This window comes from Cupressus sempervirens, chromosome 1 (assembly GCF_028749045.1).
Source record: "Cupressus sempervirens isolate cs-2001-9-10 chromosome 1, ASM2874904v1, whole genome shotgun sequence".
Lineage (NCBI taxonomy): Eukaryota > Viridiplantae > Streptophyta > Pinopsida > Cupressales > Cupressaceae > Cupressus > Cupressus sempervirens.
The window spans coordinates 33715958-33742976 of NC_143118.1; the positions used below are offsets into that span (position 1 = coordinate 33715958).

The window sequence follows — 27019 nt, forward strand, 5'->3', positions numbered from 1 at the left end:
TATAGAAAGGTTCAGGCAGATTAGAGTCATTATTTTTGTCAAAAACAATCTTAGGAACATTTTGTTCACTCTTAGATTTCTAGGTCAAGAAAGGTATAACAGACCTCATATTTACTTCACAGAGTTCCTTCCTGGAATATCATTTTTCAAATAAAAGACATAATGAATTATCAAATCTTGCTCAATCCAGGTATAATATTACTCTAGGAAAACATGTTGTATCCCTAAAGCAAACATAAATAAATGACATCATGGGTTATTAAATAGCATGCTATGGATAAAAAAATGAAAACTATTGCAAACCAAGCATTCCGGTTGGCAGTTATCGTACTATAGAGTTTTAACATGCCAATTCAGCGTTAATTATCAACCTTTTGTAAGTATTTCAACCCATCTGAAAGGTAACTGGAAGGAGACTGGAAGAAAACAATTAACAAAACACTGTAAATGTTTGTGCCATGTATTAACAGCAATTAAACTCTTCTACTGTATCATTTAACATAGCAAAGAGGCTTTAACGGATATGAGAATGTAATGGCATTTATTCTTAGCAGAAAAGTTACACGGGCGAAATATATATGAACTTTTAAATGTATTAAAGAAACAGTACAATTCTGCCATCATGGTCAAATTTTGAAAAAGAAAGACTACCTGAAGCCATGGACAGGAAGTGAAAAAGTCCCTAAATTAATTCCAAGCCATGTCACAATTAAGAAATGCAATTTCAATAAACAGAAAGCAGAACTAACACAAGTTAAAAAATAATGATTTTAAATGTAATGAAGATGTTTAGAAACTTTCTAGTATACTCAGAATTTTGAGAAAGCAACACTCTTAGATGATGGATGGAAAAAGATACATCATACAACCCTTCTAGCATACCTTAAACACAGTCAGGATGTAACTTTTTTCATGTTTCCCATGGTAAAATCATGAACTCAATAAATTACAGTGATTGATTGTTAAGGAAAAGGGTTTGGCAACTATTGATTCAAAAAAATCTAAGCTTCTTGTGCATGACCCATATATCCACCTGCCATCTTGCATCTAGATGCTGATGTTGTTCATCTTAACAACCACAAGAGGAGATATTAGCAATTGTATAAAAGATGTAAAAAAAATATAGGCTTTGATAGCAAGGGTTTGGTACTTCTAAGGAAGAGAAACATGCAATGAAAATAAATTTATCTAAAATACATAATCCTGAGTTTGAAGGGAATGTATGCTAAAGGAGCAAGAATATTGAAAACAAATAGCAACAATAATAGCAATCTGCCAAATTTGTCTTGCAAAAATGAATTGCTAGCTGATTGAAATTTTGGTTTTTATGTTATTTCAATGTCATCATGAAAGCCGATCTAGAAAACAAATTCTAACAGATAAAAGAGAAATACCTTTAAGTGGCTTCCAGCTAGAAGGTCGGCTTCTTTATTGAACCCAATAGAATCACAGAAAAAGAAAACCAAGATGATTAATGTAGAATATGGAGAATAGTCACTACTTTATTATTTAAATAATTGTGTGCTCCAGACGACGGAGCAGGCAAAACTGTGTAATGATGTTGGTTGTATAATATAAGTGCAGAAGTTGTTTCCTTGGGGACTTTATGGTGACTGTCATTGTGAATTGGCAAAAATTGTATTTCTTTGGATCTGCATACTCTAAACAAAAGCAGAATTGAGCAATGCAGGTTACTTGTTGGCTTTTATTGTTAATGTTTTGGTAGCTGCGAGAGAGTTACTTCATACCTATAATGATCAACAACAGTTTTCTCAGAGTATATCTACTATGTTGCTCTGTAATCACACTTCTTGCTTCATTCATTTGTATAGATGTTCATCTATACCTTTTGATGCAGCAAAGACATCATCATGACATTATATGCTGTTATTGTTAATGTTTTGGTAGCTGCAAGAGAGCTACTCCATACCTATAATGATCAACAACAGTTTTCTCAGAGCATATCTTCTAGGCTGCTCTTTGATCATCACTTCTTGCTTCATTCAGTTGAATAGATGTTCGTCTATACCTTTTGATGCAGCGAAGACATCAACATGACATTAGATGCTGCCATATTCATCCTTTGTATTCTTGGGCATTATCATCTTCGGCAGAGACTGTATCTTTCTGTGTGTTCATTCCAGCATTTATCCTCATGTCTCTCCAGCTCATATGCCTGTGTGTTTCTTTCTTCATTTTGTTGGACCTCTCATGTTGCTTTAATTGTGTTGAAGACTGGAATATTTTGGTTTTTATGAGCATTTTGATTTATGCCTTTATGTCGTCGCAACTGGTTCTTTATGAATTTGATTTGTAGCAATGATCATGTTGATTACCTCATCTTCACTTTTGCTAAACAGGTGTCTTTTCGTAGCACTGTTGGAGACACGGAAGTTTTCTATGGTGATGTGGCAGCTGAATCATACTGGTTGGCATGTATCTACGGTTATGTATTTTTATGATCCCGTCAATTCAGGTTACCTCAATTTATTCTCAAGCGTGTACCAGCATCAAGACCATTGGTTGACTTTATGGATAGACAAAGGAACTTTGTAACAGTGTCTCTCTCTCTCTTCTACGGGTGATGTTTTTGGTTTTTCCATATCATATTCTGGAAGATAATTTGATTGAGCAATATATTCAACATTTGGTTCATATAAATAGTTTAAGAATTTCGCTGTGTTGGTATCCTTCTCTTCTGAAGAATTCTGGTGAAGAGATATACAGATTGCATTTAATCGGTCAATCTGAGAATAATATTTAAGTATGGTGTGCCATTTTTAGTGACTGTAGATATATATTCTGCTTAGCGACAGCATGTGTAGTGTTTCAGATCTTGTACCTTGTGAACTTAATAATTCATGGTTGTCTCAGCTGAGTGTGTGCTTGTCTATCAGGAGAATATCATACTGTCTGTTGTTTGAGATGTATTATCAATTAAGAGCTGCTCGTTAAGCATGCCTTATGAGCAACTTAAAAAGAATCAGTATGTTATTGTTTGACCTTTTCAGAGATATCTTTGGTCATTTTGACTCTGATTACTCTTATAGATTGAGATTGTCTGAAGGAGTAATCTATGCTTATTGATTGACAAATATATAATTCAATCATAAGCAATTGTTATGTATTCAGTTTTGGAGAGCTCAATAAAGCTTTATATTTTTGGTGGGCGGGTTTTTCACCCTCAGGTGGAGGGTTTTCCCAGGATGAATTTTCTTGTATCTCTTGTGCTTTGCTGTCTGCTATTCTGGTTCAAATCTTAACATGGTATCGGAGCCAAGTTGTAAGATATGATCCAGAACCAGATTCCTTTTGGGGTTTCAATGCTCCTTGTATCTTTATCTTACGGTCTTTCCAGAGTCTTTATTGCATTAAGGGTATGATCAGACCTTTAGTATCTCTTTATGCAAATCTGTAATGGTCCTTATAGATATATATGTAAAATGTGAAAGCATGCATAGTTTGTGTGAGCTATCTGTCAGTATACCCCAACTGAATGTGGTGTTATAATATATAATAATTGAGGGTTTTGCTTTACATGAAACTAGAAGGCTTAATATTTCTATACCTTCCTAGTACCAAAACTGGAGCTTATTCCTCTGGATCGTCAACAGTTTATTACGAGTCTTTTGTTGTGAGTGCCTGTTAATTTCGTGAGCCATGAAGTAAATAATTGGGAGCTGTTCCAAAGTGAGCTAAAGTATATTTAGATCATCCTCGATATCCAGCCTAATAATTATGAGTGGACTTGATATGTTGAGAGCAATTACATCTTCGTGCCATGTGAAGTGTATAGTAATTTCAAAAAAATTGATTTAGTAAATTTTTGTAATGAACCATTTCTCAAGTAGGCTGGAGGAGAAATATGGGCATTCTACCTGAAGATATTAAAGCCAGTGATTGTCAGGATCTTTGTTCAAGATAGTAGAGATGATTGATGCCTTTTCAGTTGCATGTGGCCTGAATGAAGGTCACAGAGTCTCTATTGTTTGCTGTGCATCCACGTCAAACAGAAAGTCCAGGAATTCTGAGACTATCAAGCAGCCTATTTTCCGTGCTGCATTTCAATTGGCAGTCTTTGTTAAGATTTAGGATCTAGAGAAAGTATTTTTCAAGTGAAGTCTTCCAGAACTGTTCAACCTGAACAAATTTGCAGGTAAGTCCTCTTATCAAATCTATTATTGTGACTACTTGAGAGTTTATATATTGAAAATTGGAAACTTTTACATAAAAATTTAATGTAGCCTCTCTTCCATGCTTTTGTTACAATCAATAGAGTAGTATTAATTTCTTGATATTGTAAGTGGAAGTGATATGTTTTTTGTTAACTGTGAATTTGCGCAAAATATCAAATAGAAATGAGGAATGCTTGGTGGAATAATGAATCTAGTAAGTGATCGTTGAAGGCCCATAAAGGAGTATGTTCAGTCCAATGCAGATTTTATGAAGTGCAGGAGAGTCTGCCTTGGTTTAAGGATGTTGAGCTGTATGTAGCAGGAAAATTCTCAATGTCCATTGCCTAGGAATTATCTCGTGGAGAATCAGTGACAGATGGAGTCTACAGGCCCACCCCTAGCTGGCATATTTATTGGTGTCTATGATGGTCATGGAGGTTCAGAGGTAGCTTTCTTTATGAATGATAATCTCTATTGCCACTTTCCAATAATTTGCATTGAGAGCAACAGGGAATATCAGCTGATCTTGCATCAACAGGATCATGTTGTTTGGTTGGTGTAGTCCATAAAAGAACTCTTATGTGGCCAATGTGGGAGATTCTCATGTGGTAATGGGATGATTCTAAAAGTCTTCTGGATTTACAGCTGTTGTGCAATCATCAACAGAACAAAATGCTAGTGTTGAAGCTGTTAGACAAGAGCTATGTTCAGTACATCCAAATGTCTCTCAAATTCATAATTCAGGACGGATCAAAAAATAATCATGGGGACATTGTCTTGTCATCATTTTCTTCTAATGAGTTGGAGGCTAAAGAATTAAGACATGGATTGTCTTGTATTCAGAAGGAGATGCACTCAGAGGGAGTTTTGTGAAGAAGTGTAGATGTCATCCAAGTGGGATGCAGTGTTGCAGAGAACAGAATAGCAAAACAATCTAGATTTGTCACTGGTGGCTTCGTAAACATTATGTATAAGGTGATCTGGGATGAGGTCAAGGAAGACAGTCCTAGGTTTTAGCATATCAAAAGATTCAGAGGGAGCTTGAACTGCAGAGGGAGAATGCCAAATTCTTTGTAGAAGATCATCAAGCTCGTGCAGCAATGTGACTGCTTAAGCTCCTTATTTGGTCAACGTAGGAATTTACCCTATTTTGTTGTGATAATCAAAGCAGTGAGAATGCTGACCTTGCTGAGGGAATCTCCATTCAAAGGGACTTTGACCATTCATTTCAAGCAACCTTGGACGAGAAGATAAGAAGGTTGATATCAGATTAAGAGGGAGTCTCATTATTCAAACAATCCTTATGTTTTAATGAGTTCTTCTACGAGAGGGAGAAGTTTGAGGTGCAATCCCTTGTCAACACATTCTTCTCTAGGAGAAGTTTGAGGTGCAAGCCCTCGTTCCACCATCTGAGAGTAGACATGGTGAAAATGCATTCTTTTCTAGGAGAAGTCTGAGGTGCAAGCCCCCATTCCACCCTCTGCAAGTAGGCATGGTGGAAATACATTCTTCTCTGGGAGAAGTCTGAGTTGCAAGCCCTCCTCTGCAAGTAGGTGTGGTGGGCCACCCCCTGCGAGTAAGCATGGTGGAAATTCATTCTTCTCTAGGAGAAGTTTGAGGTGCAAGCCCTCATGGCATCCTCTGCAAGTAGGTATGGTGGATCCACCCTCTGTGAGTAGGCATGGTGGAAGTTGTGTGTGACTCCATAACTTCAATGTTATGCTTTTATGGTTCACCCTTTGGGAGTAGCCATGGTGAATGTTATTGTAAGATGACAATATTAAGAAATATCTGTAATGAGATTTTTGTTACTGATATCTTTGCTGCAGCTTCTTATGTTTGTCATATTGAGATGACAAAATCACATTGAGAGGTTACTGCTGACACATGTGGATGTAGCAATTTTACTTGTCAGGTTAAGACACTATATGAATGATCTCTCTTTTGCTAAGAGGGAATGTTAATTTTTAGGTAGCTGCAAGAAAGCTCCTTCATACCTATAATGATCAACATCAATTTTCTCGGAGTATATACACTATGCTGCTCTGTGATCATCACTTCTTGCTTCATTCATTTGTATAGATGTTCATCTGTACCTTTTGATGCAGCAAAGACATCATCATGACATTAAATGCTGCAATATTCATTCTTTGTATTCTCGGGTGTTATCATCTTCAGCAGAGACTATATCTTTCTGTGTGTTCATTCCAGCATCTGTCTTCATGCCTCTCCAGTTCATATGCATCTGGGTTTCTTTCTTCATTTGTTGGACCTCTCGTGTTGCTCTAATTGTGTTGAAGACTGGGATATTTTGGTGTTTACGAGCATTTTGATTTATGCCTTTATGTTGTTGCAACTGGTTCTTTATGAATTTGAGTTGCAGCAATGATCAAGCTGATTACCACATCTTCAATTTTGCTGAACAGGTGGCTTATTGTAGCACTGCTGGTGACAAGGAAGTTTTATATGGTGACGTGGCAGCTGACTAATACCGATTGGTATGTATCTACAGTTATGTGTTTTTATGATCCTGTCAATTCAGGTTTAGTTACCTCAATGTATTCTCAAGCTTGTACTGGCATCATGACCATTGGTTGACTCTATGAATAGACGAAGGGACTTTGTAACGATGGCTCTCTCTCTCTTCTGCAGGTGATGTTTTTGGTTTTTCAATATCATATTCTGGAAGATAATTTGATTTTGCAATATATTCAGCATTTGGTTCATTTAAAAAGATTCCGGATTTTGTTGTGTTGGTATTCTTCTCTTCTGAAGAATTCTGGTGAAGAGATACACAGATTGCGTTTAATCAGTCAATCTGAGAATAACCATTTAGTGTGGTGTGTCGTTTTTAGTGACTATAGATATATATTCTGCTTAGTGACTGCATGTGTAGTGTTTCAGATATTGTACCATATGAATTTGATAAATTCATGGTTGTCTCAGCTGAGTGTATGCTTGTCTATCAGGAGTATATCATACAGTCTGTTGTCAATGATGGACCACAGAGTGTGATCCAAGACGTTGATGCAAAAAAAAGGAACACAATCTGCCCAGAAAAGACAGGGAACATAAGAGCTGCTTGTTAAGCATGCCTTATGAGCAGCTTGAGAAGAATCAGTATGTTATTGTTTGAACTATGAACATTTCAGAGATATCTTTGGTCATTTTGATTCTGATTACTCTTATAGATTGAGATTGTCTGAAGAGAGTAATTCTATGCTTATTGATTGATGAATATATTATTCAATCATAAGCAATTGTTGTGTATTCGGTTTTGGAGAGCTCAATAAAGCTCTATATTTTTGGTGGGTGGGTTTTTCACCCTCAGGTGGAGGGTTTTCCCAGGATAAATTTTCTTGCATCTCTTGTGCTTTGCTTTCTGCTATTCTGGTTCAAATCTTAACATTTATGAGGAAAACGAGTTTCGAACATTTGATGGGGAATTACACGGTTTCTATACAATATAAAAATTCTTCTACAAAGCCATAGTTGCTAAATATTGGATGCCCTGTTGTCTGCCTGTACATACACATACACCACAGCAAAAATATATATATGTATATGGGAGAGCGATTATCATCATGCAGTCAGCATGGGGAGAAAGAAAGTGTGAAGCGAAAGGAAGAATGAAAAAAACCACTCTGGAAATAGGGATGGAATCTACAGATACGGGCTATTAAGAAAGGGACTTGGACACAGGGATTGAAAGGGGTCCATATTAATTAAGAGAACAGTCACAATTTAGAAAAGACGACAACAATCCATCATAAGAGGTAGATATTGCCGCCGGCTCTTGGATAGAGAATCAATGGAATAAGGAACAAATATCATGATACACACAGCAATGGATATTATATCAGTACCAAGGTGATGCAGTGCAGAACTGGATGAAGCCCCAACAGAGGTGATCCAATTCCCAACAAATAACTACACCACAGAAATACAACACAAAATACAAGATCACATGCAATATGTCGGGTTGTAAGGCCTTCCCAGTTACGGCCAAAATACAAAGCAAGTAATAGTTTTGCAAGATCGCTCAAGATCCAACCCAAACACTAGCTAGTCCAGATTTGTATCACAACAGCACTCTAGAGGAAACTCCAAGCAAGATTTAAACTTGTGCTCACAAGCCATAGCTACTAGCTTGGCTCTCAAATTCAAAAATAGGTTCCTTCCTAAATCTTACTATTTTCATCGATGCTACAACACTACCCCAACCCCTCCTTAAAATACTTGCACGGCCACAAGTCAGCCTGTTGCAAATAGAATCATCTAGAACATAATAAACTTAAACTTCCTTAGTTATCTTACAACAATTATTAAATACGCATAGGGTAAATAACCAAGACCCAAATAGGTCCACACTCATCCCCACGATTGATCCACGTCACAATCACATGCTACATGAATTAAATGCACCAAGTCGGCCAATCCAATCCACAATAACTTCATTCGGCAAGCCACACGACTGAGCATCAGCAAAAAAAAAAGCATCACCGAGCAAGCATGACGACCGAGCTCCCTCAAGCATCACCAAGCAAGCCAAGCATCACCGAGCCAACACGTCTACCAAGCTCCCACAAGCATCACTAAGCTCCTTCAATGACCGAGTTCCTCAGTCAACACTACAACCCCATAGTGACCGAGCAACATCAACCAAGCACGAGCTCATCTGCCGAGCATGTTCGGTGAACACCCAAAAACACTCCAAAGCAACTACCGAGCAACTCTCCCTGAACTCCAAAGTAGTCACCGAGCAAATCCACGATGCTCCTGCATCACAAGGACAAGGTACAAGTCAACATAGAGGAAAGATTAGAAGACTAAAATTTTTACACATCGATATTTGAAGGATTTTAAGCAAAAGCAAATATTATCCAATCAACATTGAATCTGAACCATATTCTAATCCAGTCAGCGATATCACCATATAAGTAGCCCTGGCTAGAGTCAGATCAAAGACTCATGTCAGTATCTGAACACACATAGCCTTTACGATGTCTATAATACCTTTAGCAATTAAGATAAAGGGAGACTAATCAGAAACTACCCAGGAGGATTCAGATTGCAGTAATCAACACAAAGCATTAGCAGGGTTTATATGCTGGGGAAGCTAGGATATGTATTTTCTTTTTCTGGGGGTTGTATGCTGGGGACCTAGGATATGTATTTGCTTTTTCTGGGATCGATTGTGTGAATGTTTTTTAGCACCAACATTTTCAGATCATACTACATGATCCATCAATAGTATATAGGAGAGCAAAGGATGATGAAAATGACCATGACGATGATGGAACGTGAAAATGAACATGATCCATCATCATTTTCATGTTCCTTTGCTCTCTTGCATCCTAATGATGGATCATGTAGTATGATCCAAAAATGTTGGTGCTAAAAAACATTCACACAATCGATCCCAGAAAAAGCAAATATATTGATATGGATTGTGAAAATCTGATAGACTTAAACTAGGATATAATCTATACAGCACTGGATTTACATTCTCATGCAAATAAGGAGTCATCAATCATCGCAACATCGAATAAGACGAACCCCCATCCAAGATAATATATATATCATCGCATGATTTGATCTAACAGATAACAATTATTACATGCAGCAGGTTGATATCAAATAGCCACCTTGTCTAATCCAATCAGTAGTAAGAGACTCCAACGTAGGCAGAGATAACAGAGATCAGCATACAACAGGCATGCTGCAATAAGAACAGTGGACAATATTAGATGAATGTGCTACATGGAGACAAGTGAGTTGTCATTGAGGGAATTCTATTATCGTGTCTGATATTTAAAAGGGAATAAACATCAATATCCAATCAACAATATAGATAGACCAGTTCAAATTCATATCATATAGGAATTAATTCAGCACATCAAGAAACTTCTTTCAGCCAAAAGGTTCTTTAGGGGGATTATACCATGATAAGTAGTTAGAGAAGCATACAGATGCAAGAATGTCAAGTGAGACAATTATAATCCAATTGGTACAAACAAACATAGTAGTTCAAAGAAAACAAATATATCGATATTTATTATATACGAGTAATTATCTTGAGGATTAAGTCCTAAATCTCATAAGATCAAGAGGGGGCATTGCACAAAAGTTACAGCAACCAGTTGAAAACTCAGATGTAACATGATTGTCAAGATGATAATGAATGCCAGGAAGTATATATTCACTCTTCTTGGTCTACATCAAGGTTACCCAAGCTCTCTCTCTCACACACACACACACACACAAAAGAGGCTTTCTTCATATTAAAGCATAAGAATGATATGTTCAGCTGGAGACAATACAGCACCTGTTCATGATAAAAGATGAATACAGTACTCAAAAAAGTATGAAAAACAAAAAAAAAATTGTGAATTTGGTCTTCTAGAAAAGTTACCCAAGTTTCTATCATGCCACACTTGTCCCCTGTAAGAAACTATGTGAGCATGTGCATATTTGCATAATTGGATACATTAGGTACATGGCAGCCTTAAAATGAATCAACTTGCAGCCTTAAGTTGTTGTGTCAATAGCATAGACCTTGTGAAGAGTACATAAGAATATCAGAAAAGTACAATGTCTGTTTCTGAAATCTTGCATTGTAGTATCCAGGCAGATTATGGATTAAATGTAACTCGTAAACACATCCACGCATGATCATGAGAATCAGTATAAATGTTACACTATTTTGAAAAGAAGCCATGGAGATGAAAAGCAATACATTACAGACCCTAAGACCATACATTTTCCTACAATATAGTTTCTAAACAAAATGTGATGAATCATAATGTAGACATCAGATTGTAAAGAGTAAATATAGCAACAATACAAAATTGCGATTTCACTTCAGTGATACATTCTGCAGAATCCAGACACTGGAACCGTTAACTAACTTTTCTTGACAGCCAAGTCACTGGATCAATTTAACAGTGTTGTCCATGAAGGGATGCCAGAAAGTTATGACAATGTTCCCTCTCGTTTATTTCTCATTTATCCATCAAGCATGCTGATAATGATGAAGCTTATACAGAAGCACTTTTCCTGTGGCATTTCCAACAGCCAGAAGCCCACCACCTAGACTAAAATCAAGAGAGTAGACATACTGTAATGGAGTTTTGGGTGATGGAAAGTTAGAGAACACTGTGCAAGAAGGAAGGTGAACCAATTTCAAATTATTCCTCTTCAGCCTTGTTTACCGTACTGGGTAACGAATCAATGCATACAAACAATAGATAAGAACAGCATAACTCTTTATATTATTCGCATATGCCAAAGAGATTACATATAGATGATAAGATGATTTACAATGACCCAAGAGGGTGTATAAATACTTTCCGAAGAACCTTCCGAAGGGGTCCGTCGGCTACATGACAATTACCGAAGGGCCCATTGGCTACATAAAAAGAACCTTCCCGAAGGGACCCATCGGCTACACAATATCTACTAACGACATACATCTTGTCGGCTACACAATATTTACCTACAACATCATCGCCCCCAAAAGAAAAAGTCGTCTCCGGACGACAATTACAAAATATCTGAGACAATTAATAAACAAAATACATTAACTGACTAACTACAACAAGAGAAATCTGCTTGTGTCACATCACTTTCACATTTGTCTCTATCGTAGGTTCTTGTTGTGTAGCCGACAGGTCCCTTCGGGAAGGTTCTTGTTATGTAGCTGACGGGTCCCTTTGGCAAGGTTCTTGTTATGTAGCGACATGTTGTATGTGGCCGACGGACCCCTTCCGAAAGGTTTTTTGGAAAGTATTTATACACCCTCTTGGGTCATTGTAAAGCATCTGATGAAGCATAATGTAATCTTTTGGCATATGCGAATAATAGAAGGAGTTCTATTGTTTCTATCTATTGCCTGTATGCATTGATTTCTCTACCCAGTACGGTAAACAGTCTCGTGCCTGCACCAAACTGGTCTCCAAACCACGTTGCATCTACAGCCTCTGCTAACACAATACTGTCTCCTTAGCTGACCTTGATAGCCACCCGTGCTGCTTTCTCTGTTTCCAACTCTTGGGTACTTTGAGCCAAGTGTTGCTGTACTACCTCCAACTGGATGATCAGCTCCTCCCGAGCTCTCTATGCATCCACCAAGACAACCTCACGTCCAACACCTACTCCAAGTGCCTCTAGTACACAGACACTTCATGTCCGCAGCAGCTCCAAGTCTCATCAACTGGTCACACTTCCCACGACTGATATCCGCACCTACTGGGGGTCTAGGGGGCATCGCCCCCAACGGGGTCAAGGGGTAGCGCCCCTCGCCGCCAAGACCAAATTAGCACTCTGAAACCCACACAAAACTGCATAGAACACACTATTTATGTCATTTTCTTCTGATTTCACACTCTTTCTGGCAACTACTTATGTCTACCCTTCCCTTTGGCATCATGCATTACTCATTTCGAACTGTTTCAATCTGTTGTCGTTTTTTTTTTTTTTTGCTCCTCTCTTCTGACTGCTTCCTTCTGCCCTTCCCTTCTGACTGCTTCAAACATACGGTGCCCAAAAAATTGCAATTGTCGTACTGCTGATATATATTTTAAACCCTACTAAAAGTTCTCCATAATCCGTACGGTATCAACAAAAAGACTTAATAATCTGAAAATGCCGTATAGTGTTTTGAATTTAACCAGCAAATCCTCCAGATCCTTTCCTAAAATTCGTACAGTAATCTGTGATCTTCAAATCTCAAACACTTAACTCCTCAAATCTGTACACTAGCTCCTGAAGCCTTCCAAAAAAAAAAATCTCTTATTGCATACAAAGTTCGTATGGCAGCAATGAACAGCTTAATCCTCCAAACCCGTACAAGGAATCAGTATTTAATTTAAACTTTAAAATCCGTACCAAATATCCTTTAAAATTCGTACAAAACTTCAATCTCAAAATCCGAAGACCGTAATGCATACAGGGAATCCGTACGCCATCTTATTTTGCTAAAGTCCGTACTACAATTTGTTTTTGAATCCCGAATGGCCAACTTGCTCTGAATTCCGTACTCCAAAAGCATGAAGGCGATCCAAAAAACCATACGACCAGAGCACTTACAGAATCCGTATGCTGAAGTGGCCAGCAGTTGCTAAAATCCATACGGTGAAGGATATTCTCAAAATTCGTACGGTGACAAACTTAAAAATCCGTACATCATATTGTAAAAACCCTACAGCAAATTGTAGAATTCGTATGCTAGACTGGGGAATCCATTCGCCAACTGGAATTTAATTTAACCCCCAATTCGCACGCCAACCATTTGAACAATTCCCAGAATCCGTACGGTGCCCTTCAGAACACCTCAAATTGTCGGACGACTTAGAGCCATTGATTCAGAATCAGTACACTATGGAAGAATATAAAATCCGTACAGGTTACAATCTCTTGCTGGGAGTTCACTTTTAAATCCATATACTGCATCAATGAATGAACTATTAAAGCCATATGGTTCAAGGAACTTAAAAAGCCATACAGTGACTCTTTTGACCTTTTTTTTTTTTTTAATTAACTCTGTCCATACTTATCTTACATATGTACAATATTTACATATATACCGTATTTACAGTCATTCTTTTCTCAGTTGTTCGTCCACGGAGGTGCGTTATTTCTTTTATGGTAAACATTCAAATTCGACCTATTCACTACGTCGGCCACTTCCTTTCCATCTAGCATCCATAGTTTTATTGCTTCGTTATCACTCACTTCCCAAATCTGGTACTGCCTAAACCATTTCACTTGAAACTTGCCTGGTTTGATCTCGTTCTATTTGTCATATGTCAACACCAACTGTCCCGGTTGGAACTTGTTCAATTTCAGGTGTCTATCATGCCATGCTTTGCGTCTGTTCTGTGTCACCTCCGTGGCCCCTTGTGCCTGCAATCGTCGCTCAAGTTTATTTAAGGTACACGATCTCTCCATCCGGCTTTCCATATCGCCCAATTTGTTCCCGAAGCTTGATACCATGGACTCCATCAACTACCCCTTCTTGCCGTCAATAACACCTCCACTCCATACTACTGCAACTTTTATTAAACCCTTCCTCTTTGTTTCCTGTGCAGACCATATGATGTGTCTTCCGTGCTGCCGGCACCTTTCTGTTATATCCGTGGTTCGATGTAACATTTTCTTTTTGCGCAGTCATACGGTAGGATCTTTCCTTTTTCTGGCTTCGTACTATATGTTCTTCCCCTCAATTTCAGCCGTAACAACCTTTCCTTCTTTTACTTCTCTATACTCCTTCGGACATTCATTTTCCTCTTCTTTCTCACCTTCGTCCACCCTTAACATATTACAACTCGGAAAGAGTTCGTAGTCCTCTATTTGCCAGTGGTAAAGACCATTCATCTAATCCAGATCGTTGTCTGTTGAACCTCCTTCCAACCGCAAGACTCCCTCATGATCTGGTTCCATACATTGCCTCCCTTCATCCTCTTTTTCAAAATCTGATGATAGAGCTTCTTCCCCTACCATTTTGCGTATGCAGATCAATAATTAATTTCCTCCCTTTGCTTTCTAGTGATAATGTATTTTTCTTCCAGTCATGCTTGGCCTTTGCTTGCACGAGCCATCCACGGCCCAGAATAGCGTCGTATCCTCTCTTCAATGGGATGACGACGAAGTCGAGCAGGAAAGGTTGTGTTCCAATCATTACTAGTTGTGCTATCAGGACTCCCAATGGTTTGATTTTGTGTTGGTCGGCAGTCAACAACTGGAATGTAGGTGGCCACAATGTCTGCTGTCCCAACCTCTTCCAGGTATCCTCTGGTAACACATTGACACTGAATCCTCCGTCCACAATCGTATCCGTCAAAACAGTCCCGAGAATTCTCATTTCAACGACTGCCGAATGTCGTCCGGATGAGAGGGCTAGCAGCATTGGATCTTCTGCACTTGCGCCACTTTCCTTCTCCCTTTTGTCTGTTGTACTTGCTCCACTTTCCTGCTCCCTTCCATGTTCTCCTGGCAATTTAGCAACAGGAACGATGTTTGTGAGTGCCGATCAGAGCTAAGGCAGTGTGAGCAGCACATCGTTTATTTTGATTGGTACTTCAGTTTGTAATATTTGCCGTACAATGTTCTATTCTACACAATTCCGAGCGGAGGTACCAGTAGTGTCCTTTAGGTGGGCTTTCTCTACCTGCATTGCTTTCTAGATCTCTGCCCGCACTTCCTCCAGTCGCTTCTTTTCTTCCGTCAGGTTGGGGTACACTTTCACTTGCTTCCATGTAATGACCAGAACCTCTTCTTCGTCGGTCCCGATGGTGATCAAATTTACTCCCAACTTTGGGCACTTAGCATCTTCATGATCGCCGAGTCCGCACCATCTGCATAATAATTTTGGTGTGTTTGCTATTGTATAGTCTCGAGCAAAGTGGCCCCACAAATTACATGCCTTGCATTGAACTATGGGTCGTCTGTTCGCATCATACTGAATTCAACTTCGGCTACCATTGTTATTGTTCCCATTGTTGTTGTTTTCTCCTCGCCAATTATTTTTGTATCCTCCCGACGAAGCACCCTCCGTACTAGTGTTCCCACTCCCTCCTAACGCGGAAACCTCCTGTGTTAGGAACACTTGCTAAGTGTAATGACCCTTACTATAAAGGCTACTGAAACCCTCAAACTGGACTTAGGAATTTTGTCAAACAGTTGGCATGTAACCGAATAAGGCTGCAATATTACTAATTGTTGTACAACGAAACCTCAATATATGATGCCAATAATGTATGAGCAACAATTCCAGATTATAACACTACCAATCTAAGAGATAGATGACAATATGAAACTCAAATATGAAGTCCAATGCAATTCTGATTTTATGACAGCAAATAGAACTGATTACAATGAGAGATTGTCACAACTATGCACTTCTAATACATCAAGCTCTTGACAATGCAATGTTATGACATGAACAATAACCCAGTTCAGATTTGGAATGCAAATGACGAAACTTTTACAACAGTTATTAATGACTGGAAATAACTATTTATGCAATGACAGTGCTGACTGTTCTAATCCATAACATGCAATATTTTGGCAATCAAAACTTCAGTTTGTGCACTTGGAATAGCTCCAATTTTGCCGGATATGAATGCTGAATTAATGCCACACGAAGACCTCACAATCTGCCCCAAACCGACTCACAAAATTGCTGCTGCTGCCCAACTGACAGGGCTGTACAGGTACGGCCTGGTACGACTGCTAGATAAAAATATTGCAGCATTTTTTTGTCACTCCAAAAGCAATAAATCTGGGCCCCTAGGGTTGCTGAATAACCCCCTAAAATATGAAATTCATCCGTCAAGCCAATTAGGAGTTATGAGCAAAAACGTGGGTCCAAACCCTGGACTGGCAGTCTGAAAATAATGCACAACTGTGTCTTCAAACCCTGTTAATCAATCCACAAATGCTAGGGCACAACTGAAACCCTTATTCCAACCAAAGTAAACCCTTATAACTAAATCTCAATGAAGTCCAAATGAGATGGCTGAATTACCAACTCCTCAAATGCAACAATTCAGGTGATATTTCACACCCTCAAAGTCGCCAATCCAAGGGAGTGATTCGTTCCCAAAGATCAAATAATAATTTGCAGACCCAAGAGACTACAAATTTGCTCCACAATGGAAGAAGTAGAAGAAATCTCAAATCCAAGCATGTCCAAAATGAGAGGCCCAGCCCTCTATTTATTCACTTTTCTAAGAAGTTGCTAGAACTTCTAGAAACATCCTTTATAAAATCTCATTATAATGCACTTTTTCTAGAACTTCTAGAAACATCCTTTATAAAATCTCATTATAATGCACTTTTTATAATAAAGTAATTTTATAAAATAAAAAGTGCAACTCAACTTAAAATTATAACATGTAGGCCCTAATAACACATAATAATAAAATATAACCTCTTAACACTTCTTCAAGAGCAAGATATGACCATCTGATCCGCAGAATTGACTCTCTCTCCACACCATTTGCCTACGAGAGTCTGGAATAGGCAAAATCCATGATCAATGTCATGTCGAACTAAAGAGGGGACATTACACTAAGGACCTCGTGTTTTCAGATTGAACGGGCATTCCTTTGTCGAATATCCCATGATCTGGCAAATCTCGCAAAACTTGTCCTTCGGACAGGATCCCCTTGTATGGCCTTCTTTCTTGCATTCGGTGCACCATAGCTCATTTCCCTTGGTCTCCTTCTGCATGTTCTTGAATTCTTTCATCATCCAAATCATATCTTTTTGAAGGGTGCAAACCTTCTTGTTGTCCTTTTCGTCCTCACTGCTTTCTTCTTCTGAAGATGCATCGTCATCTGAATCAAACGAGCTACTCTTCTTTTTTTTGTCTTCTACTCGCTTTCCAGGTTCATTGCCCGATTGTACGCTTCAGTGTATGACGATGGCGGTACGATCTTCATCTTCTTTCGCAACTTCGAGTGTAGGCCTTCAATGAACCATCTTTTCTGTAGCCCATCAGCCGGCTTATTCTCCATTTTATTGATCAAGTCCTTCAACTTCCTGGCATAGACTCGAACTGTTTCATTCTTCCCCTGTTTTGTATTGTATATCTCCGCTACAATTTTATTGTCATCGTGCAACAGTTGAAATTCGGCAGTAAACTCCTTAAGGTTGTCCCAAGTGGTTAATTTATGTGGATCTGTATCGGCAAACCAATCAATTGCGACACCCCGTAGGGTTGCTGGAAACTGTCGGACCCATTCGTTTGTATCTATTATGACATTTGCTCTCCAAATCGTTTTGCATGTTTTACAATGTCGGATCGGATCGGCTGCCCCATCACCATCAAATTTTGGCAATTTTTCTTTTGGTCCTGACATTAGTATTCGAAATTGAGAGTTTTGTTGTGTTTTTGCGTTGTTTTGCACTCCCGCGTTGTTCTGCACACCCACGCTACTCACAATCGTGCTATTTGGTGAAGGGTTTTCGTCAACTGAAGCTATCCGTTCTGGAAGTATATCTCGGACGAAGAGTTCACTCCACGCTCGTGCTCCCTTGACACTCCGATCCATGCAAGTCAATCGCCTTCTATCTGGATTCTCTTCCCTCGGCGTATGCAGGTTCAGAAACTCCTCCCTTACTTCTTCCACCAATTCCACCCGCTGTCGAGTCTCTTCCAACAATTCTTCCGTGCTACGGTGTCCATCGATAATTTGCTAAAACCTCCATCTACGTTCAACCTGTTGTGCCAAAATTAAATTTTCCTGCACGGCGCATATTTCGTCCTTTTCCTTTAGCTTATTCATATTCTTGTTCAAATGATTCAGCATTAGTCTTCATCAGTCTGCCTGCGTACTAGGTCCATCAAGCAACGGTGCCAAATGTTTACCGTACTAGGTAAACAAATCAATGCATACAAACAATAAATAAGAACAGCATAACTCTTTATATTATTCACATATGCCAAGAGATTACATACAGATGATAAGATGATTTACAATGACCCAAGAGGGTGTATAAATACTTTCCGAAGAACCTTCCCAAAGGGGTCCGTCGGCTACATGACAATTACCGAAGGGCCCATTGGCTACATAAAAAGAACCTTCCCAGAGGGACCCATCGGCTATACAATATCTACTGACGACATACATCATGTCGGCTACACAATATTTACCTATGACAAGCCTTGAACAAATGGCCAAAATGTGAGAATCAACATTGAACTTCAAATTATCCACAATAGTTTAAGATTTGTAAGGGATTTGGCAGGCCTTTTCACACCCCCAAGAAATTCATCCCTGTTGTAAATATTAACAATCCCACTATCAAAACCAGTGGCAAACAACTTGATATCTGGAGAAATACTTAATGTCGAACTATTTACACAACCCTCATCATTCCCCTTGTGAATACATTTCCTCGTTCGAAGATCCCAATGATAAATGTGCCCATCACCACTAGCACTGAGGAACTAATTTCCCCCTTCTACAAATGCAGCTGCATGAACGAACCCATTCATCTTTAAAGTTCCAATCAACTGTTTTATTTTCATAGAAACCAACAGCATAATATAGCCTTCGTTCCCAAGACTAGTACAAAAACAACAATGTGACTAAAAAAACCATAAAAAATTGTATATATGTGACTAAACGTAGTCACGTGACTAATAGTAGTTAATATCCAATCATTTATAACACTACTAAATTTACTACTAAGCAATTTTAGTCATTATTTGATCACTGATTTTGATCATTTATTTAGTGGTATATTTAGTAGCATATATGGTGGTATATTTAGTAGTATATTTGGTAATTGATTTAGTAGTTGATTTAATCATGTTGTTAGTCACATATTTAGTAGTATATTGAATCACATATTTAGTTGTATATTTGATAATTGATTTAGTCACATTTAGTAGTATATTTAGTAGCATATTATATCGTATATTTGGTCACATATTTAATATATTTAGTCACATGTTTAATGGTATATTTAGTAGCATATCTAGTAGTATATTTGATCAAATATTTAGTAGCATATTTAATAGTGTATTTTCTCATAATAGGGCACAATGGAATCGAACCACCATCCATCTGCTTGTAAAGCAAATGCTCTTCCATTGAACTAGCACCCTTTAAAGAATGATCATACACTGTGTAACTTTCTACATTATCTTGGTTCTTATCTTTCGAGTTAATCCCAATCATTTCTTTAGTGATTTATACCTAGTTTCTATATATAATTAGTGTACCTTTATATTTATTTTTTCTTAGACGGAAGTGTAGTGCCTCTCTCATTTGACTTCTGTAAGTCATCCTGATGGATGCAATCTTGCTGATCTTTTGTTGTGATGGGATCATGATTGTGACCCTGAGTGGTCTACACCTTTGAGGTGTTTGGATTTATGTTTTTGTATCAGTTGCTTTGTTTATGCTTTGACTGATTTATGAGATTATGATTTGATTTATGGTTCACTAAGGTTTGTGCCAGTGCTTACCAGGATCGATGTGGTATCATGAGGTTGTTCCGTGATTACCCTGAGATGTGTGCAGAGATTGCACTGTGTACTATTACCATGCTACACTGGACTAGGTTCCTGTAGCAGTGGTTAGTCATGTTTATGACTATGGTTGTTTGTGTTTTAAATGCCTTTTTAATGCAGAGTAATCAATCATTATTAAATGCTTAAGTAATTAGAATGGATTGTTCATGTTGGGTTATTCGGTTATGTGCTACGGCATTTACCTTCTATATTTTGATCTGAGAGTTATGTATTACTTTGTGATAATTTACATTTGAGACGACCCGAGGGTCAAATGTTATACCTTGATTTCAGTATCATAGATATTAGACTACTATGCTATTCAATTAATCATATTGCATGATGATGCCATTTTGAGATGACAGTGTATTTTATGATGATATCTGATTATCTAGTATTTGGACATACCTTTGATTATGTTAGGTGATGGATTTAATGCTATGGTTATTTACTTCATTCCTACGTTGTTATGCTTTATGCGAACGTGAGTGATGTAAATAGATTATTTTAATATAATTAAATAAATGGTTAAATTAGGTGATCTAATGCATTTATTGCTTCGACTATGTTATTATATGCAATTGCACTTGATCGTGTTGTTTAGTGTGCAGGATTTATATCCCTGGCAGTGGCACATGAAGTTAGTGATTCAGCCTTTCATATTTTACCAATGTCGTCCTTATATGGTCGACGTATCCTTAATTAAATGTTTAATTTAAACCTTTCGGTGATTATTAAATCTGAACTCATTTGCATTATGTGATTAGACCAATAAGCGTGTCTGTGCATTTAGAGGTTCACATTGTCACGAAAGTTATTAAGGAGATTTATGTGTTTTTGGATTTTTGGGCTTTTTAATTGATTTATTTTAATTTCTAGCAGCTTTGCCATAGATGAATTCCTATTTATAGGAATAGCCTGTTTTCGTTTGGGTCGATTCGGGTTTTAACTAGGTTGGTTGGTTATTTTCCCTAATCGATTATTCACTCGAAAAGTGAATAAGTATCCAAAAAAAAATTTAATTCCTCACTTCTCACTTTTGAATTAGAAAGTTGGAGAGTAAAACCCAAAATCCTCTTCATGAAGATTTATTGTTTTGTTCGTTGTGGGAGCTACGGGCTTGGGATCGTTGTGAGGTTGAGCTTGTTGGATCCAGCTCGGGGAAACCTTGGATTGACGCGATTTTCAGCTACTTCTGTGGGATATTTATTTTTATGGTTCAGATTTCCGTTTTACCCTTTTGGCTCTGAGGTAGGGCTTTCCTATTTTATTGTTTCTGCTCCGTTTTTGCTTCTATTTTTGGTAGCCGTTTGTTTAGAGGCTGAGAACTAGTGTTCGCCTCCGTTTTTGTATGTTAGTTCTGCCTGGTTGAGTGGGTATGAACATTTCCCTGTTTTTCGGGACGAGGGTTTGGGTTTTTGGGCCGTTATGCCGGCCATTTTTGCATACAGTGTCCAATTCCTTTTATTTTTGGATTTTTGGGGTTTTTGAACCCAAAGGTCAAATGGGTTTTAATTTCAAAGTTTTCCAAAATTTGAGGTTTTTACCTCATTTTGCGTGCCGCCCCATTTTCTCGAGTTTTCTTGGCACAATGTGGGTCATGGACCTTGATGATCCGTTTGGATATCAATCAGACCACTATTACACTTTTATGTTGCATTGGGATGCGTGTTGCATCCGTACTCCCGACGTGTTCGATTGAGTGATTTTATACCTGGTGTTATTGTTTCTTTTAGACCTTTGCTTTTGTTTCATGAGCGCTAAGATTCGTGTAGAATCCATACTCTCGGATTGAAGCCGGTTGAGTGAGTTCATGATGTTTGGTCTTGTTGCATCATTGGGATTCATGTAGAATCTATAGTCTCGAATTGAGGCCGGTTGAATGATTTTATGATGTATTATTTTAGTGGCTTTGGAATTCGTGTAGAATCCGTCCTCTTGAGTTGCTTTCGGTTGGGTGTTTTGTTTTGCATTGTGTTCTCATCCTGTCCTTGTGTTGTGATCTTCGTGATGGTGGTGCGCCACACACGAGTACGTGCACATACATTTGTCGGGTGACTTGTGAGGCCCGATCTTCCGTGGTACTTCCAGAAGTTATGATCATTGAGGTTGGGATGGGAGTATGCATGCCCACGGGCACTTGTCGTAGGATGAGCATGGGTAGGGTAGGGTAGCATATGGAGGAGGCTTCTATCTCGCAGCCTGGTGACCTTAGTCCCATAGGGTTGGCGAAGGATAGGAAGTTTTAAATAAGTGATAAATAAATAAAATGTGTGTATGGTAATAAAACTTAAAGATAATAAAATGTTGTGCCGAGCCATTCCATTGAGGGATGTTGAATCAGCACGATCCAAGCTTGGGCTTTTCGATGCCAAGCGACTCTCCATGATGTCAATCCCTACTTAGTAGCCTATTGAGTGTCTGACCAAGACCTGCACTCCTTGCATTGTCTTAGGTTCTTGGTTGCAGCCATCATACTGTCTAGCGCGAGTGTTAGCCTTGGATGTTGTGCTTTATGTGTGGTTGTGGTTGGATCATTATCTCCATTAGTACGGCGGGTGTGGACCTACGGGTTTCACGTGGTTGGGAGGTGTAGCTACCTTCACCACTGCTAGGGACCGATGTACAGAGACGGTCTTTTGTCCTAGTGCGACCGTTGCTGGATGTTTTCACTTGGTACTTCGGGTTCCGAAATATGCTTTCTTGTGATTTATGCTTTCATTGGAATGCTTGAATATCATGTTTAGATGATGTTAGTTTACTTGACGCATTTCCATATTATGATGTTTAGCATATGATTAGATGATGTGAATTGTTGTAGTAGCATATCTATTGCTTATTGATGTTTAGCATGTGATAAGGTATGTTATCTACTATAGGATTATCTTATGCTTTTCTACTAGCATGTTAGATTCCTTATGCATATATTGTTGCATGTTTTAGTAGTGACATCCCTATTACGACAGTACCGACGATCGGATCGGTGGCTTGGGATGTTACACGAGGGGGATGGTTAGGATCCATGAAGGTCTTATGATGCTATTGACTGTTGGGAGGAACCGCGTACTTAGTTTGGTTGTTCAGTTATTGCGATGTTATTTCTGTACATTGCCATGTTACTTCTATTTACTGCGATGTTGTTTTCAGTATGTTCATTACTATTATGGTTTAGATGGATAGATGTTCCTCTTTCCTTGCTATTAATGCACTCGAGTGTTCATTCCTCGATTTACGTGGATCCGGTACTCCCCAGTGTGGAGTTCTCCATGTTTTTATGCTTTTTGTTTGCGTTTTGTTGTCGTGCTGATTTGTTTTCTCGCGTGGGTTGGTAGTTCTTCGCGCAAAGCCATGAAAGTCCTCGCGCGAGAATGCAAGTCCTCGCGCGAGAGTTCAAGTCCTCGCGCGAGATTTCAAGTCCTCGCACGATGTGCAACGAGTCCTCGCACGAAACCATGCACTTTCTCGCACGTAGTGGTGCACTTTCTCACGCAAAACTCAAGACCAGTGTACTTTCTCGCACGAGAAACAAGGGCTATCTAGGCTTGTCGGATGCAAGTTCGGAAGTTGGTTTTGGACACCCTTTTGGGTTTTAACCTTCCTAGTTCAAAATAGATTTCCTAGGGGTTTAAAATATATCATTTAAGTATAGTTCCTTATACTTAAGATATATTTTAATATATGTGACGAATTTTTTGAGATAGGTTTCGGATCTCTCGGAGATAAGATAAAGATTCTAAGAAATTTCAAGGCTTCAGAAATCTAGACTTAGCCAATTTTCAAGGCTTCAGGATTTCAGGCTTAGCCAAATTTTAGAATTCTGCATTTTACCCCAGCTTGGTGTTTTGTTGATGTGTGGTCGTTTCTTCGAGCCCTCATCTTGTGCGTGGTCTTTGTTGGCTTTTGTTTGCTTGTGTCAATTTGGTAGTGGCGTTTGGAGATTCGTTGGTTGTCGGGATTGTGGTGAAGTCTTCCGTCGCGATTGTTGTGATCCCTGTATGATGTTGTCATGTGCATTCATACTTGTAAAAAAAAAAAATTTGGCTTGTATTCCATCCTTGTTTCCAAGGATCTCTGGGCGGGACATTACAGGAGGCAAGTCTTTGATCATAATTGTACATCTAGAATTTTTTAGCTTAGGTAGAGACACACCAACGTTCTCTGCCACTCTAGGAACAGAATTTTGACCGGGATATCGATTAGATGAAAATGTCATTTTTACTAGCAGTTCACTACCACAGACAAGAAGATGTTTCTTCGTTAATACTTTTTGAAAAGCCTCTTCTATCTGTAAAAGGGAAGTCAGTCAAAGATGAATCAATATGCCTCACAAAACTTCAAAAAATAACCAAAAATATTTCATAGTCACAACAAAAGTTCAAAACAAAATGTAAACCACATGAAATTGTACAAGTATAGTATTTCAAATATATTTATTATCTTAGGATCCACATATGCTAGAAATTCTAACAGATATAGATTTTAAAAACTATTCCCATACTATAAGACATCCAAACTTTATAATAGTGACAAAACATACCTAAAAAATTATTGTAATGGTTGCCTAATAGTTTCTAATAAATTGAAATGACTTACAGGACCAGGACTTCAAAAACTTGCGCTAAAGATGATAGGAGCATAATTAAATCCATTTTATTCTATCTTTGATGGAATAATTTTGACTTCATCAAATTTTCCAGAGTCACCAAAAGCTTTGACTAGATCATCTGCAGTGACTTCCCTTGGTAAGAACACTACTAGAAGACACTTCAGATTTTTAGGTTCTGAAAACTCTAGCATAGCTAGTCCATTATTTTTTTGAGGAATCATGATTTGAAGTCCTCTATCAGGTTCGGGATAATCAAATGCCGCATAATCAGAAGCATCTTCCCCTTCATCATCACTATCTTTGTGATCAAGAAATGCATCTACAGAAGGAAAATTTCTGCTCCATTTATTTTGCCTAAATTGCATTGTTTGCTGCAATATCCTGGTTTGAGTGTTGATATTTGTTCCTAGTGAAATCATATTTTCAGATAAATCACTTCCCCTTCCCTTTTGTTTGTTGTCTACATCAAGGGAGAGAGTGACATCTTGAGCATGCCGAGTGTACCTACTTCTATGGAATATTCAGACACAATCTTTTTTGGAGTGTTTGAACCACATAAATTTCTACTATCTGATGTAATGGAAAAGGATTTGTTATTTACTTCTTTGCTTGTGATGTTATTGCCTCCTGTGCTCCATCATTAACATCTATACATAATTTTTCCATAATTAGTTCCCTTTTCTCTATAGGCTGCGATAAAGATTCAATTTGATTTTCAGTTAAATCATTGCCTGATATACTGTCAAAACTCAAGGAGGCCTTTTGTTGCATACTCTCAATTTCCAAGTCGATAGCATCTTTTGATTCTGTATCTGTTGACAACTTTTTGGTTCTTAAGATTTTGCTCCCTCCTGTCCTGATCTATTAACATCTGTACATGATTTTTCCATTGATTGGAAGTGAACTTTGATCTGAAAAAGGTTCTGCAACTTGCTCCTTTTTTATAGATTGCGATAAAGCTTCTTGCTGACTTACAATTGTATCAATTTCTGACATGTTGTCAAAACTCAATGCGACCTTTTGACTCAAACTGTTGATTTGCATCAAAGTAGCAATATTTAATTCTACATTTGTTGAGAGATTTTTGGGTGCAATAGATTTTGTTGCCTGATATACTCCTTCATCAACATCTGCATTTTGCTTTTGATCTTGGGGTATCTTTGAGCTTAATTTCAGTTCCGCAAGAAGCTTTCTCAGAACATCCGCTTAACCCCCCACTTCCTTCATGACAAGAGTAAAGCTAAGAAATTTTCCAGGAAACTGTAGCATATACCTGAATAGGACAAGCTCTGCCTTTAAGAATCATAAAACATAAATAGCACAGTTGCATGGATAAGAATAGAACAATTGCTGTATTGAAAAATATAATATTGTCAATGGGAGTAAAGCATGCTTTTACCACTTCCTTCACATTAACAAAAAGGTAGCAGCATCAGCATATTGTTTAACGTACAGGTAAAGAAGTCAACACATACAGACAATAATAGCAGAATAGAAGAATAATATTCGCAATAGTAGATGAATGATGAATTACAATGATCCCGGACGGGATATAAATACTACTGCCGAACCTTCCCGAAGGAGTCCGTCGGCCACAATTATTCTATCCGTTACAAACTATTTACCGCTAGACCGTCGGCTACAAAAACACCGCCGGACCGTCGGCTACAGAAACACCGCCGAACCGTCAGCTACAGAAACATCGCCGGACCGTCGGCTACAGAATACAAAATACCGCCGGACCGTCAGCTACAGAAATATCGTCGGAACAATCCAGTCGGCTAACACCATCCCCCCCAAAAAGAAAAGTCGTCTCCTGACGACTGACAAAAAATTAGCAAAAAAAATAAATTTATAGAGTGACTACAACAAGAGAAATTTGCTTTCGACACATCACTGTCACCTTCATCCCATTACATCTGTAGCCTCTGCTAACACAATATTGTCTCCTCAAGCTGACCTTGATAGCCACTTGTGCTGCTTTCTCTGTTTTCAATTCCTCAGTACCCTAAGCCAAGTGTCGTTGCACTGCCTCCAATCGGATGATCAGCTCCTCCCGAGCTCTCTACGCATCCACCAAGACAGCCTCACAGCCAACACCTGCTCCCACTGCCTCTGGTACACAGAAAGTCCATGCCTGCAGCAACTTCAACTCTTCTCAACTGGTCAGACTCCCACGACTGATATCCGCCACGACTAGGGGTCCAG

The 27019-nt window shown here is 38.5% G+C and overlaps 1 pseudogene across 1 annotated transcript in view; it reads right to left on the reverse strand.

Annotated features, from left to right (window-relative positions):
• Positions 1-8119: 8119 nt before the first annotated feature.
• The window catches only part of LOC149576031 (E3 ubiquitin-protein ligase RGLG1-like), a 41034-nt pseudogene continuing 22134 nt past the window's right edge, over positions 8120-27019 (reverse strand). Inside the window, exon 9 of the transcript XR_016354233.1 lies at positions 8120-8954. The product of XR_016354233.1 is annotated as an E3 ubiquitin-protein ligase RGLG1-like (transcript). The remainder of the gene's footprint in view (positions 8955-27019) is intronic.